Here is a 14,648-nt window from a genome sequence, read left to right as displayed (position 1 = left end):
TCCGAAACTTCTAACCCATGTAAGACAAAACGCGTTTGTTAAAGTGTGTGGTAAAACTTAGGGTGCCGAACGGGACCTTATATATATATATATGTGTGTGTGTGTGTGTGTGTGTGTGTGTGTGTGTATTGTAAAACGTCATACCATATCAAATGTGAAGTTCAAGTTACATTAGTAAGATTTCAAATCATACTAAGGCTCGTTCAACACAAATGGATGATCAAACTGACAATCCAACACCATAGGCCTCTAGATTTCATGAAAAAGCTCAATTAAAAAAAAAAAAAAAAACTATTTTGGGGTTTGATCCAAGGTTTTGAAATGGACAGTGTAAACACTTTATTTTTTACATCTGCCTAATTTGATAATTCGTCTCCCAATTGTAGTATATTCTTAATGATAAGCACAAATAACTTGAAAATTGAAGAGTACCTTTCCCAATTCTTTCTTAATTCTAACTTTTTCGTCTCTTTCACTCGTTACGAATTAACATAGAAATTACGCACGCTTATCGTTACACCTTACACCCGATTTAGCAAGTATGTATGCTTAGGTTAACTACACATTTTGATAATTTAAAATTTTCGCGACGCTAGGAAAATATGACATAAAGACTTAGAAATAATCACGTTGGGATTAAAATAAACATAACACTAAAATTCATAAAAATTTGCAAAAATCAATAAAATAACGAAAATACTTCTCATGAATCTCGAACTTTCGAAAGCACTTTCATTGCCTTTGGAATATGATTTCGAATATAATGAGACCTAAATTAACGAAAATAGAAAAATTTATGAGAAATCATAAAAATGATTGAAATGCCCCTCAATATCTGACTTTTACCTAGAGACCTTAATTCTTAGGAAAACATGATAAAAAATTTTAAACAATTGAAAAATTCTAGAATAATCAAATTCAAATTTAATCAAAATCAAATTAAAAATTAATTGACCAATTAAAATTAAAATTTTATTAAAAGCCAATTAAAAATTCAAATTAAAATTCGATCGATCAATAAAATCCAAATTGAAATTTAACTGAGTAATAAAATTTCAAATTAAAATTTAATTGACCAATTAAAAATCAAATTAAAATGTAATCAACCAACAAAATTCAAATTAAAACTAAAACAACCATTCAAAATAAAAATAAAAATAAAAAAATTTAAATTAACCAATCAAGGCTTAATTGATGAACGACCATTAAGGCACGAGTAACGTGGGATCACCACTTGCATTCTTCTAAAAGTAATGTGTAGAGAAAAGAAGTAAAATGAAAAAAAAAAAAAAAAAAAAAAAAGAGAAAATCATGTATTTTTGGACGTCCCAAGTAAAAAAAAAAAAAAAGCAAACAAAAAAAGGCATAGAAAGTGGAAGAAAAAAAGCAACAAAAAACTTATAAGACTTAATCGATGGGAGACGTGAAAGGGGAGGGGGGATTAATAATGACTGGAACAGGGTTGCCCTCATCTTCAATTTTTCGTTTTCTCTTGAATTTAGCAGCGCCAATGTCCCTCATATTTATTATTTTCCTCTCTTGATCACAGCACAGTTGTTTCGATTTTTTTCTCTTTCTTTTGAACGCCCCAACTACAACAATGTCTCCCCCTTCGTTTTCTTCTTTTAAACAGCCCAACAACAACGTCTCCACCTCTATCCCATACTCTTAAACTCTCGGTAACAACAACACTGTCATCTTTGACATCTTCTTCTTTTATTAAACCCCAGCATTAACGTTTCCCATCTGTTTCCTTATCTTAAGCACCATAGCAGCGACATCATCGTCGTTTTCAATCATTTTTCTTCCTTTGAACATCCCAACAACAATGTCTTCAACATTTTTCTTTCTCTCTAATGCCCTCAGCAGCCAGCGTATTCAATCTTTTGTCTTCTCTGTGACGCACCAATACCTAGACATCATCACATTTCACCTCCTCCGCAACGCATCCAATGGCATTGTCGTTGTGTTCCATTTCGTCTCTACGGTGTTCCAACAACAACGTGCTTGTTTCCTTTTCTATTCAACATCCAACGTCGTCTCGGGTTGCACCTGAAGGAACACATAGTAATCACTATTCTATCCTAGAGGTATTTAGCTATATTTTGTTTAAATTTGTTAATTTTTATTATTTTATTTTTCTTTTCCCTCGTTCTCATTATTTATTCTCTATTTTTTATGGTTGTCCTATCCTTCACTGTTGTTTACTATTATTCTTGGATTACATTCGTCACGTGACTCGTGATTTTGTGATTATCGTGCTTAAATTAATGGGATGGTGGTTGCATGAATTTTAATTTAATTTTTTTAAATTCAAATTATTTTTAGCAATTATTCATGTTTAAGAATAAATAACAATTCAATTCTACAAATCCTACCATGTGATGTGTTGTTTGATGATTTGAGAACTATTTATTAAATTGGAGGGTGTTCATGATTTAACCATTAAATTGGAAGTTGATTTATATGTGAAATTTTTTACTCTAATTTAGAAATTTTCAGCATATATTTTTCTCTTGTTAATTTTGGAATTTTGTCTTGTGAGTAACTTATCGATTTAGAAATTTCATGATCATAATTTAGTTATTTGAAAATTTATAAATTGTATGCGTTTTAGGATTTTCTATTCATATTTGTAATTTTCTATTTTGAAAATTTCATATTCATATTTTTTACTTTGAAATTTTCATATTCATATTTTTTTACTTTGGAAAATTCATATTCATAAATTTCTATTTTGGAAAGTTCATGATCAAAAGTTTCTATTTTAGAAAATTTCTATTTAGAACTTTCTAACGCGAAAATTTCCATAATGTACTATTTTAGAAAATTTCATATTTATAAGTGTCTAACTAAGAAATTTCATGTTTTTGTAATTTTTCAATTTAAGAGTTTTGCATTTTTCTATCTAGAAATTCCATGTTGATTTATGATTTGCTAATTTGAAAATTTCATATGATTTTGAAACTTTCTATTTTGAAAATTTTGTATTCGCAAATTTCTAATTTGGAAACTCATCCTATATTTGTAGTTTTCTATTTTGAAATTTTTATTTTTATAAATCTCTAATTTAGGAATTCATCATATATTCATACTAATTTAGGAAATTTTGAATTTTGAATTTCGAATTTAGAAACTTCGTAGATTGCCTTATGATTTTCTAATTAAGAAAATTTTCACAAATTCTTATTTTTGCTGATTTAGAAAATATTTGCATATGTGAATTTTTAATTGAAGTATATTGCCACGTGAACTTTAGAACAAAGGATATAATTATGTTTTTTTTTAGATTTTAAATATCTGGGAAAACTTTAGTCAAAAGATTCATTTAACAAATCTAATTAATGATGATTGGACTCTAATTGGACTTTAGTCTTAGCTCGTTGACTATATGATAATTTTGGATCGTAATAGAGACCGATCATCTTAATCGGGCAGGTACGGTGTCTAACACCTTTCGAAACTCGCAATTTGACCACTTACCAATTTATCTTATCTATAAGATCGATCCGGATCCGTTTTGGAGTTATTTTTTTTCCTAAACCTAAATTAGGTGGCGACTCCCATTTCTTAGAAAATCCTCCATTTACCAATCAAACTCCTTATTATTTAGTGAAAAAGGGTCGAGGCGATTTCAGGCGACAACTTTACTCACAAATTTATTATTCTAATTTAATGATGAAAAGTAATCTTTTTTTTAGAACTCATAAAATTTTGTCCTCTATATCCCTGTGGAATCAGATCATGTTTAGGATGCCACAAGGTAAACTTAATGACCCTTAGTAAGATGTGAAATCATACTAAATTAAGAAGACCAATCTTACTATTTTATATATAAAATCTTACGAAATAATTTTTTTTTCAACTGTTTCACTAACTAGTTATATGCTTCAACAAATCATAATTTTAAAACACTGATTTATACCCCACAAAACTATAGTTGGAGTAAGACCCATTGTTGTATTTTATTATATGGATTATAATTCAATCGCCTTAACACTTGGTTTATGTTATTGGGTCTCGATACAGGACTGAGACTCGGCGAAGGTAAGCCGGATATGCTATGAAGAATGATACTCGAGCCGTACCTACTGCTACTAATGCCCCCCCGGGGGATACCACTACTACGACCATTCCATCCCGGTGCTTCAACCGCGGACAGGTCAGCCCGCTCTCTCACTCAAATATGGATCTAGATATGTGACTGCGACAGAACCAACTGCTGGCTCTACAGCGCCGGTCTACTCCAGCGCACCGGGATCAATAGAATCTACAGGATCTACTTCTGTGTCTGGATTTTTTACTGGTAACATCTTGATAACCGAAAATAAAATCCCAAGTAACATAGGTAAAAAAAAAAAAGGAAATATAATCAAATTAGAGAGGTATAATTTAAGAAAATGGTGTACAGGAGCATGGACATCCTTGTCAAGGTTAAATGGGCAAAATAGGAAAGATAGTAAAGTTACAGGTAAGGATGTCAACATATACCTATTGATTTGAATACAGTTATATTCGAATCCGAAAAAACTATATGATATCTGAATTCGTATCCGATAAATATTCTAAAATGCTATCTAAATTCGAATCTGATTATACTATTGGATATCAGATATTATTCGAATCAAATTTTGACAAAATTCCACGAGTTCTCATCAAGATATAGAAATGAGGAAGATTCTTAGATTTGCAAACACGAGAATAAAGGTTTCACATCCAATTGTAAGCCCAACTAAGCAAGAGAGATAGAAAAGGGTTGAGATTTTTTTACCTTGGTAATTTAAGTAAAGGGTTGTTAGAGATGAAATAGAGAAAAAAGCTCAAGACAAAGCCTTAATGGCAGGAAAAGAGTGAGAGAAAGAGAAAGACTTTACATACAATTCGTCGTAAACAAATGTCAAAAAAACGATTAGAGGAGACGAAGGATTCCCTTTTATCGCAAACACTAGAAGGAGACAAAGAGGAGATGTTGGGTACACAATATGTAATCAAACCTAAAATAACCTTTTCTAACCTCAACTCATGTTTGAGACTCAACCACTAAATGGGTGGCCGAGTGGTAGCACTTCGGGGTCAAGGGGTGTGCTCCCCTTGTGGTCTCAAGTTCGATTCCCACCGACTACTAATATTAGTGGCCATGGACCGTAGGATTAAAACCTTATTTCGTAAGTCTTGTTCGGAGAGGAGGGAATAGTTGGTGCACGCAAACTAGCCCATATACCCTTCTAATAATAATAAAAAAATGTTTGAGACTTATTAAGAAACACGATAATGATAAGTGGATAAACACATGTTTCTTCGATGTTATAATGACACGATGACAATACATCAGTAGTACACGAGTTTCAAATCAAGTTGAACAATATCATATCAAAATTATCACTACTCAAATCTGAAAAATATTTGGATATTAAAAATTATTCGAATCTTTATCCAAAATCTTCGAATTTCAAATAAATTCTAACTTTTTGAATTTAAATTTTGATTATTCATTCATCGCCCTAATTAGAGGGTTATATTGAAAAAAAGAAAGAAGGAAAGGAAAGAAAAAAAAAAAGAGAATAAAGTTGAAAGGGTGTGAAAAAAACAATATTAAAGTTGGTCATGTGATCCCACCCCACTCCACGAAGTGGGACCCATTCAACCACCACCGTTGTGTTTTATTGCGAAGATGGATAAAGGACAAAAATGTTGAATGGGCTGCATGCAATCAGTTTGCAAACAATTGGCCTTCAGATGAAACAGACACCGTTCAAAAGTAAAAATGACAAAAAAAAAAAATTTAGGTGATTAGGACAGAGAAAAAGGAGAAACTTTTCAGAAACGCCTAACAAACCACAAAATTAAAAAAAATAAAATAAAATAAAAAAACAAGTGTGGTGTGGGACATATCGATGTGGGTCCCACTTTAAGATTTGCTGGGCCCACCGTTGTGTTTTATACCGGCTGGATATACTTCGTCTTACAAAAACATTCAAATAAAATGAACGGTTTCATTTTGAAGATTGAAGTCAAGGGGGTATATCATCATTTTGGAAAATATAGAGGGGTTATATCAAATACTTATCAACACGTGGAGGACTATATCTAAAACCTAAATAAAAAAACCTATCTTCGTTTGTTCTTCAGTTCTCCGAGTCTGAGTCTGAGTCTGAGAAGAGAAGGAAACATAAAGAAGATGAATTAAAAAAGAAAAAACTCAAATCCGCAGAGCTCATCCATCTATTTGCAGCCCAAGAACTTTGATCTCCACTAGGGTTTCAACCTGAAACCCTAGGTTTCATCAGTATCCAACCCCAACTCTGATTATTGGTTTTTTTTATCTTAATTTTTCCAGAAACCCTAATCCTGAATGTAGTTTCCCGAAACCCTAATTTTTACTCTGAAAATTTGGATTTCGCCCTATCTGTCACTGTGATTTGTATATTTCGCAATTATTAAGAACTCAGAAACTATTGTTCGAGTGATCGCAAGAAATGGTTGGAGGTGGGAATAAGAGGGACGATCGATCATCAGCGATAAACAGTACGAATGTTTTTGCCGCACTCGATAGTCTTAGAAGGAAGAAGAAATCAGGCAAAGATCAGGGATCATCGAAGAACAAGGGTTCGTCCGAGAGCACAGCGAAGGGATCTGAGCCCCAGGTTTTCTGGGCACCAGCGCCACTGACTACGAAATCGTGGGCTGATATTGATGATGAAGATGATGACGATTACTATTCTACAACAGCGCCACCTCAACCTATCTGGGGTTCTTCGGAAACTCAGCAGGAGAAGGAGGGCTCAACCCCTATTGAGGTTTGGAACTTTGTCAATCTTGTTTTTGTTTTGTGGAATAAGTTGCTTTATTGATCCTCAAAAAACCCTAAATGAAGAATCTCTTCCAGTGTTTTGAATCATTCTGATGTTAAAAGAGATCTCTTTTATCTGTTTATTCATGCATGTTATTAGAGGACAGTGGCATTTTAAATTCTTAATGCAAGAATCTTATTTTCGTGAACATAAACTAGTTGGGTCGCTTATAATTTTGGTAAGAACAGTTAATGCATTGGGGTTCTTTTGTGGGATTCATGTACTTGGTAAAGCAATCTTGAACAATGTAAGTCGATTTGATCATTTGGATTTGAAGGATTGTTCGAACATTTGGGTTAGAGAATGGTAGACGATTTTTCTTGATGTGGATTGTTCATGTTTTGACCATATTCAATGTTGTTTTATTGGTGGTATATCTGCTTTTGCTATCTCACATTGAAGTATGATATTAACAATTAGAATAAAAAATCTGGGCACTTGCATTGCCAATACTTATTTGCTACATTACATGATTTGTAGAATTCCACTAAGGATTAAGTCCTTGCTTGTTATGAGATTTACAAGTATTTAATCTTTTGGAGGGCATTCTTAAGGGAATCTGCAGTGTTGGGCAAAAAACTATGCCAATTTGCAATCCACATAAAACAAGCACCCAATGGAATTTGATATGATTTGCAAAGGGAAACCAAGCATCTGACTGTCCTTTCAATTCTTTGTTTTTTGCCAATTTGCAGTTAATTTTGGTTGTATGAGGCAGGGCCTAAGTTCAATGTCTAGCATCAATCATAGGGCATAGAATGGGTTGGATTTTATCCGGAATCCGAGTGATCTGAATCCGAATTTAGTGGGTTTGGTTCCCTTGAGTATATCCAAATAAAAAATGGGTTGAATATGGGTTAATGTCCCTTGACCCGAGTCGGATCCAAATAAGATACAGATCCATCCCTGTATCCGCCTACATCCGAATGATATATTACTTTGAAAATTATAGTTTTATGTTTTTCAAGATATCTTTCTTCTACTATTTTAATATAACATGAATTCTTATAAAATAAAAGAATTATAATGGTAAAATAGAATAGTGTAGCAATTAGGGAAGAAATATAGCAAGAAAATGTTGAACGGTCCAAAATTATCCATCCCAAATCAAGTAATTCGGTCGGGACAGATCCAGATCCGGGTTTAGTGAAAGAAAAATGATTTGGATATGGTTTTAGCTAATAGGATCCGACTTGGATTCGGATCCAAATAAAAATCTGGACCCAGATACACTCATATCCGACCTGAACCTGACCAGTTTTAAAACCTAATCAATCCTTGGTACATCCTCAATCCTTCATAGTTCTTCTGCATGTTTCTGTTGGGCAATGCCCATGTGGGTCATATAACAAATTGTTAGCCTCTAGGATTGGTCTATGATCTTTCTCTACCTAGCCAAACTTGATATTTCCAAATGGTTCTTCAAGTTATCAGCCTATGTAATGTTCCCTTTACACTACATTGCTGGTCACAAGCTTGGATAAAGGAGGGTTTGAGTCAGGTTGGCAGCCAGTGGCAAAATGCCTCCGTGTTATTGTTGTTTTATTTTATTTTTTTGTTTGGGTGCCCCCCCCCCCCCCCCCCACCACCACCACCACCACCACCACCACCACCATCCACACATACGCACACACGCACACACACGCACACATTAACCAATTGAATACACGACCGAGTATTGATAGGGGCATGTACTTGGTATGTGTTAGTACATTGGGTTAAAAAAATATTTTACAGCCATAGAAATCTAAATGGCAAGATATCTATTTAAGCGGTCTATGGTTCCATTGGATGTTGAAATCATGCAGCTTATTTCTCCAAGAATTTCATTCAACTAATCAAGTATTCCCCTTTTCTTTCTTTCTTTTTTCTTTTTTTTCTTTTCTATTATATGTTTTAGTTTTCATTCATAGTTCTTATTATCAGTACAGTTATGTTAAGTTTTGTTGGTTGAATGTGATCTATTTTTCATGTGATGAGGTAGAATTTGTATGACATTACATCATATGGTCATGAGCTTCTCAATCCTGAACCATGGTTTAGACTTGATAGTTTTGACTTTGAACTGAAATTGTACTTGTCTGTCTGAGTTTCTAGGTGAGTGAAAGTGAAGAAGACGGTCTTGATGAAGGCGACGATGAAATTGAGGAAGAGAACGAACCTGAACCTGATATTCCATTACAAAATGAGCCAGAGATAAAGAAGCCTCCTCAGGCTTCTTTGGCTCCTAAAGAAACTGAAAGGCAGCTTTCTAAGAAAGAACTTAAGAAAAAGGAACTTGCAGAGCTGGAAGCTGTGTTAGCTGAGTTGGGAATTCCCAAAAAGGAGACTGGCAGCCAAGATGAAACACATGGTAATTGAATATCTGTTTTCATTAATTTCTTATGTTTGTATAAGCTGTTGATCCTTGTAGTTTCTTATTAGAGCATGAACAGATTTGTATATCTAGATTTTGATCTTGTCATAAGCTGGCAAGAGTTGTAGTTTATCAAATATCTTGTGTTTTAATTACTATGAAGTTGGAAGTTATACCTATAAAAAAATACTTTTTCAAAAGAAAAAAAAAAATGCTGTTTTTTGCAAATTTTGGCAGAGTGGTGTAGATTCAATGAGGATCAAACCTTCTTCCACACCCATTATTGCAAATTTTGGCATTGTCCATACTCTAATTGCAATCACCTAATTCCCCAGTGTTTGCCTATCAGGCACAGTAGTACTATCACATACTAGCATTCCAATTGGACCGATCACCTTGCTTATTGTAAAAAAAAATGAATAAATTGTGATAGTGTGTTAATATGTGAATTATTCGAGTAGGCTTAAAACTTTGTGAAATATTCCTAAATTTTGAATGATCTTATTACACATTTTATATCAAATTCAAAAAAAGCAGACAATATATAATTGTCAATTACCTACAGGGATCACGATTTCATGAGAATTCTCTTTCAAGTGTCGAGGCTAGACTGAAATCTATTTCTTATGGTATGGTATAGTTGATAGAAGTGGTTTTCTCCCTTAAAATGAAATGGTGGTTGTGCTCGGGACCATAGGAAATAAAGAATAACACTTTGTTGGGTATGGTTTTACAATTTGAGGAATCAAAGGTTATTAAATGGAGGGGAGCACTCAACAATATGGTATTATGACTCAAATGAAGCGATGTAGGAGAATGGCTCAAATACTAAAATTGATGCAGAATAAGCAAGGACCGTTTAACAGTGATAGGTTGCACAAAAGATTTAGGGTTTAATATGGGTTGATTGAAAAAGGTCAATGGTGTTGGATTTGAAAATTTTATGGGTAGAAAAAGAGGGTGTAGGTAGCATTCTAGGGCTGGTGTTTTGGTGATTTTTAGCATGGTACGGAGTACAAGAGATTTGAGCTGTACAGGAAGGCCACTTACTCGGCAACTTGCTAATTTAATAAAGTGGAAACCAATAATAAATAAAAATCTTGGATTCTAGGTTTCTAATAACACTATAAAATCTAGACAATAACCAAACAAAAAAATAGAACCCAACAAACTAAAACTCTAAATCTTAACCCTACTTGACCCAATATGAAACCCAGACAGTACCTTAGTTTGGTCAACATGAAAAACCTCTTATAGTTGGTTTGAACAACAGTTAAAAATTCTCTCTTTTGAGTCTTGTGGGGCCCAAGTATATGGTGTCAACCAGCTCCAAAAATGCTCCACTTTTAGAACTTTAATGGAACCAACTAAGTGATCAATGAGCGCTAAAAGCCTTCTCATAGTGTTTGACCGTCACTTAAATCCTCACTTCTTAGGGCTGTTTTCCGAGACAGGACTTCTTTTCAGGGCTGAGATGCTACCCAACGTGGCTCTGTCATACAAAATTCCTCTTTTAATACTATAGGAGTATAAATAAAACTTTTTTGATGGGTAGTTCGAACGCTCAATGTTTCCTTTTTTTAATGGCCTAAATATTTTGCATGCTGCCACTTGTATTGGACTTTTTAAAATTCTGGGGCTGGACCATTGGCTAATCCAGATTTTGCATGGATTATATGTCTGATTAGGAGTTCTAAAAGATCCCACATCAATCTTATTTCAGCATTAGAATTATAGCACATTCTTACTTGAATTATGTTGAAGTTTCTGAGGTATTTTCTTAGGTTATTGGATTCAAGGTCAACAATAGATACATGAAGGAGAAAAGTATGATAGCAAGAAACATGATTGTTACTCAAATGAAAACTCAATGCTTAACGTTTGGAAAAGCATAATCGAAGTTTTTAAAAAGTTTTCTAAGGTATCAAGTTTAAGGTTGGCATATTTTGGGAGGACTTGGTGTGGAGATGGTCCGGTTGTCGTTTAGCTGTTTAGAATCTGGAGTTGTACCATTTTCCTAATAGATATTCATTTAAAAAAGAAAAGAATTAATAATAAATGAATTGGGAGGTTGGAGTTAAAATGATTGGAATCTTTAGTTTAGAAGGAACATAAATGATTGGGTGTCAAATAAACTTGCGGCTTTTCAAGACACATTGATGAGGTTCCCATCTCATTGAATGAAGGAGATAAGCACATTGGGTTTTGGAGCGACTATCTTTATAGGCACCTCACGGACTTATGAGGACACCCATTTTTTAGAGGGCTCACATAGGATTTTAAACATGATTTGGGCACCAACTTATATATAAGGGCACCATTCTTCTTCTTCTCCAGCCACCACCACCTCTCTCTCTCTCTCTAAACGCACACACACACGCATGTACGTCGTTCTTCTTTTTCCTCTTCTACTTCCTCAACCATTACAACTGCTGCCCTCCATCCTCTCCTCTATCTTTCTCTATTTCTTCCTCTGTTTTTTTTCCTTCAGAAACCCTCTTTGCCCCCATACCCCACTTTTTTTTTCTTCATCTTTTTCCCCCCAGAAGGGTGGGGAGCAGTGGAGGGCAACGATGGTGGTGATGGATAGAGAAGAAGAATAATGGGAGAGAGAGAGAGAGAGAGAGAGAGGCGGGGGGGGGGGGGGGGGGATGCGTGCCTATAACATGGGCCTTATGGAACTCCATATCTATATAATAAAAGGGTCCCTTCATCCCCTCCATGGGATTTAGTTACCTTACGAATCTCGACAACTTTAATTTTATTGTTTTTCCTTTTATCTTCCTTTCCAAGAATGTCCATCCAACTTTATTATTTTTCCTCTTCTACCTCCCTTTCCAAGAATACCCCTCCAACCCTATTTTCTGTCCTTTACTATTCTTTTACAATAATTCTCCTCCAATTTCCTCTTCTCCCCCTTTTCCAATAATACCACTCCAAGTTTATTGTTTTTCTTCTTTTACCCCCTTAACCCCAAAGAGGATGCCCATGTTTAGGCAAGGACAAATCTAGTGTATCTGTATAATATGATCTTTCTTATTTGCTCTTTTTGGTAATCCAAAATCGTCTTTTTTTTGCTCGAATTGATTTATTGAAATCAAAGTCCTTCCTAAGTGCATTTCTCTTTTCGAATGGCCATACTTGACAAAATCCTAAAGGTGGACCACTTGATTAGCTGAAATAAGATCATACTTAACTTGTGTTTCCAACGTTAAAAGCCTACTAAGAGCCAGTTAATCACCTATTATTTCATTATGTGTTCGTCAACGGTGTTTGAAACATATCTTTTAGAGACTGTAATTTGATTGGTCTTTCCAAACAGCTTATTATCTCATGCGAAATTTAGGCTTTGGGACGAGTGTTTGGACTCCCATTTGGTCTAGGATAGTTCAAGAGATGATGCTTCAAAACATAGAAGCTAGCATTTTTTCATGTGGCATAGGAATGTAATGGAGTAACCTTTGTGGAAATTCTAAACAATTTAAGGTCTTGGCTTCAAATTTCAAGCTATTGAGGCTGCCCTCTTACTAGCTTCATTTTGTACACATCCCCACCGTTCTCTCAAAAAATGTACACAATAAATAAAATATTATATCTGTTGTACTATACATATTCTAGATTACAGATCTCCCATGCAGCTCATATTATTTTGTTCTACAGGAATAAGATTATATAACTCACCCGCGAGGGTGCACTCTCACTTACCTGGTGCGTATGATGTAAGGGGGTTACACGTGCTCCAGGACTAGTCCTTGGACAAGACCATGGTCTATGGACTGGGCAAAGCCCAGATATGGGCCCGGTCTGCTGTCTACAGGGATACCTGGTGATTATAAAAAAAAAATGATTATATAACTCACGTAGTGTCAAATTGTATCTATTAATATTATTTTCGTAGTGCTTTTCAGTTAGCAACACTGTTAATTTATATTCTTTCCTTTAAAGCAATTGAATTATAAATTGTTAGAGATATTCTCAAATTTTTTATTACTTGTTATACTTCATACAAAAATATCCATCTTGAGTATAAACTATCGACCATCACTATTCACAGGGAAATTTATGCTCAATGATTTGATTCTATTGTGCAATTTTGATCATCTTATAACATTTTTTAAAACAATTGAGACCCTGCTTTTTCGCCCACAAATTGTCATAAATCAGTTTGGGGTCCAACCTGTTTTGCATAAGCCTTTGTGCCCCTAAACTTCCTGTTGTTTACTGCATCCCACCCACACACACAGAAATTAAATAAATAAATTTACTGGAATCATGATATTTGCCCAATACATGTTTTGCTGCTGCTATCATTATAATTATTTGTTTGCACTGTAATCTTTTGCATTTTACTGCAATTTGTTAATGTATTAATAACCTGTTGGTTGCTTGTGCCCCATGTATGCATGCAAATATGCATGCGAATGCTGTACAAAATCTTTGCTAGTGATTGTTATACTTAAATCTTGAAAAGGGAGGTAATTTTGTCTACAAGAAATGTGGCAGGTGTTAAGCAAGAGGAGCACAATGCAGGAGATGTGGAAAAGAAAGAGAATGTTAGTGGGGAGAGCAAAAGTGCTAAAAAGAAGAAGAAGAAGGACAAATCTTCCAAGGAGGCTAAAGAACAGGACCAGCACGATGGATCTGATGCTAACAATGTGCCTAATGAAGCCGCAGCTGAGACTGAACCAGGCAGAAGAAGACACATCTGCTGCTACTGATGTGAAAGAGCGACTGAAGAAGGTAGCAACCATGAAGAAGAAAAAATCAAACAAAGAGATGGACGCTGCTGCAAGAGCTGCCGCTATCGAGGTCGCTGCAAGGAGCGCAAAGCTTGCTGCTGCAAAGAAGAAAGAAAAGAACCACTACAACCAGCAGCCGGTGCGGTAAGCCCCCTTTTTTGGATCTGTAGTATGAGAAATAAACAGTAAGCTCTGGTACAATTATGATCAATTTTCGTTTACTTTCCTGAAATGCAATGTGACACTGTTTTTTATCATTTTTTGTGTACGGAAAATCTATTTACTTGAGTTTGATAGTTCATTTCCATTGCTAGAGACAGCTGGTTTACCTAAATACCGTTTCCAGCCTGTAGATCATGTAAAACATTAGCATGTTTTAATAATGATCATTAAATGACATTATAAACAGGGAAGGGCTATAAAAGTTTCTTTTACTTGAATCTTTATAAAATTATCTCTATTATATCTTTAATGGGAGAAGGAACCAAATATATAAAGAAAGGGTAAATGAATGAGAGAAATGCAATCTTTATGGGACTGTTTCTGATTACCCTAATCAAGGAGAAAATCCTCGTTGATCCTGGATTAGCAGGCCAGTTAAAATTTGCTACTTCAATTTGTATAAATGTCATGGTATATCTTTATTGCACCCAATTTAAGTTTCTAAGACTTTTGACACCTAGAGATTCTGTCTTTGAGTTG

At 34.6% G+C, this 14,648-nt stretch overlaps 1 pseudogene across 1 annotated transcript; it reads left to right on the top strand.

The window, feature by feature from the left end:
- Positions 1 to 6,129: 6,129 nt before the first annotated feature.
- Positions 6,130 to 14,234, top strand: LOC147397214 (uncharacterized; annotated as a pseudogene). Its single transcript, XR_015181189.1, has 3 exons — positions 6,130 to 6,797; positions 8,949 to 9,204; positions 13,711 to 14,234. The product of XR_015181189.1 is annotated as an uncharacterized LOC147397214 (transcript).
- Positions 14,235 to 14,648: the final 414 nt, after the last annotated feature.

The sequence above is a fragment of the Akebia trifoliata genome, chromosome 8 (assembly GCF_017979445.1).
Source record: "Akebia trifoliata isolate Shusen 1 chromosome 8, ASM1797944v1, whole genome shotgun sequence".
NCBI classification, from domain to species: Eukaryota; Viridiplantae; Streptophyta; class Magnoliopsida; order Ranunculales; family Lardizabalaceae; genus Akebia; species Akebia trifoliata.
Note: the sequence above shows the minus strand (reverse complement) of the source record. Positions and strands in the feature narration are given on the sequence as shown.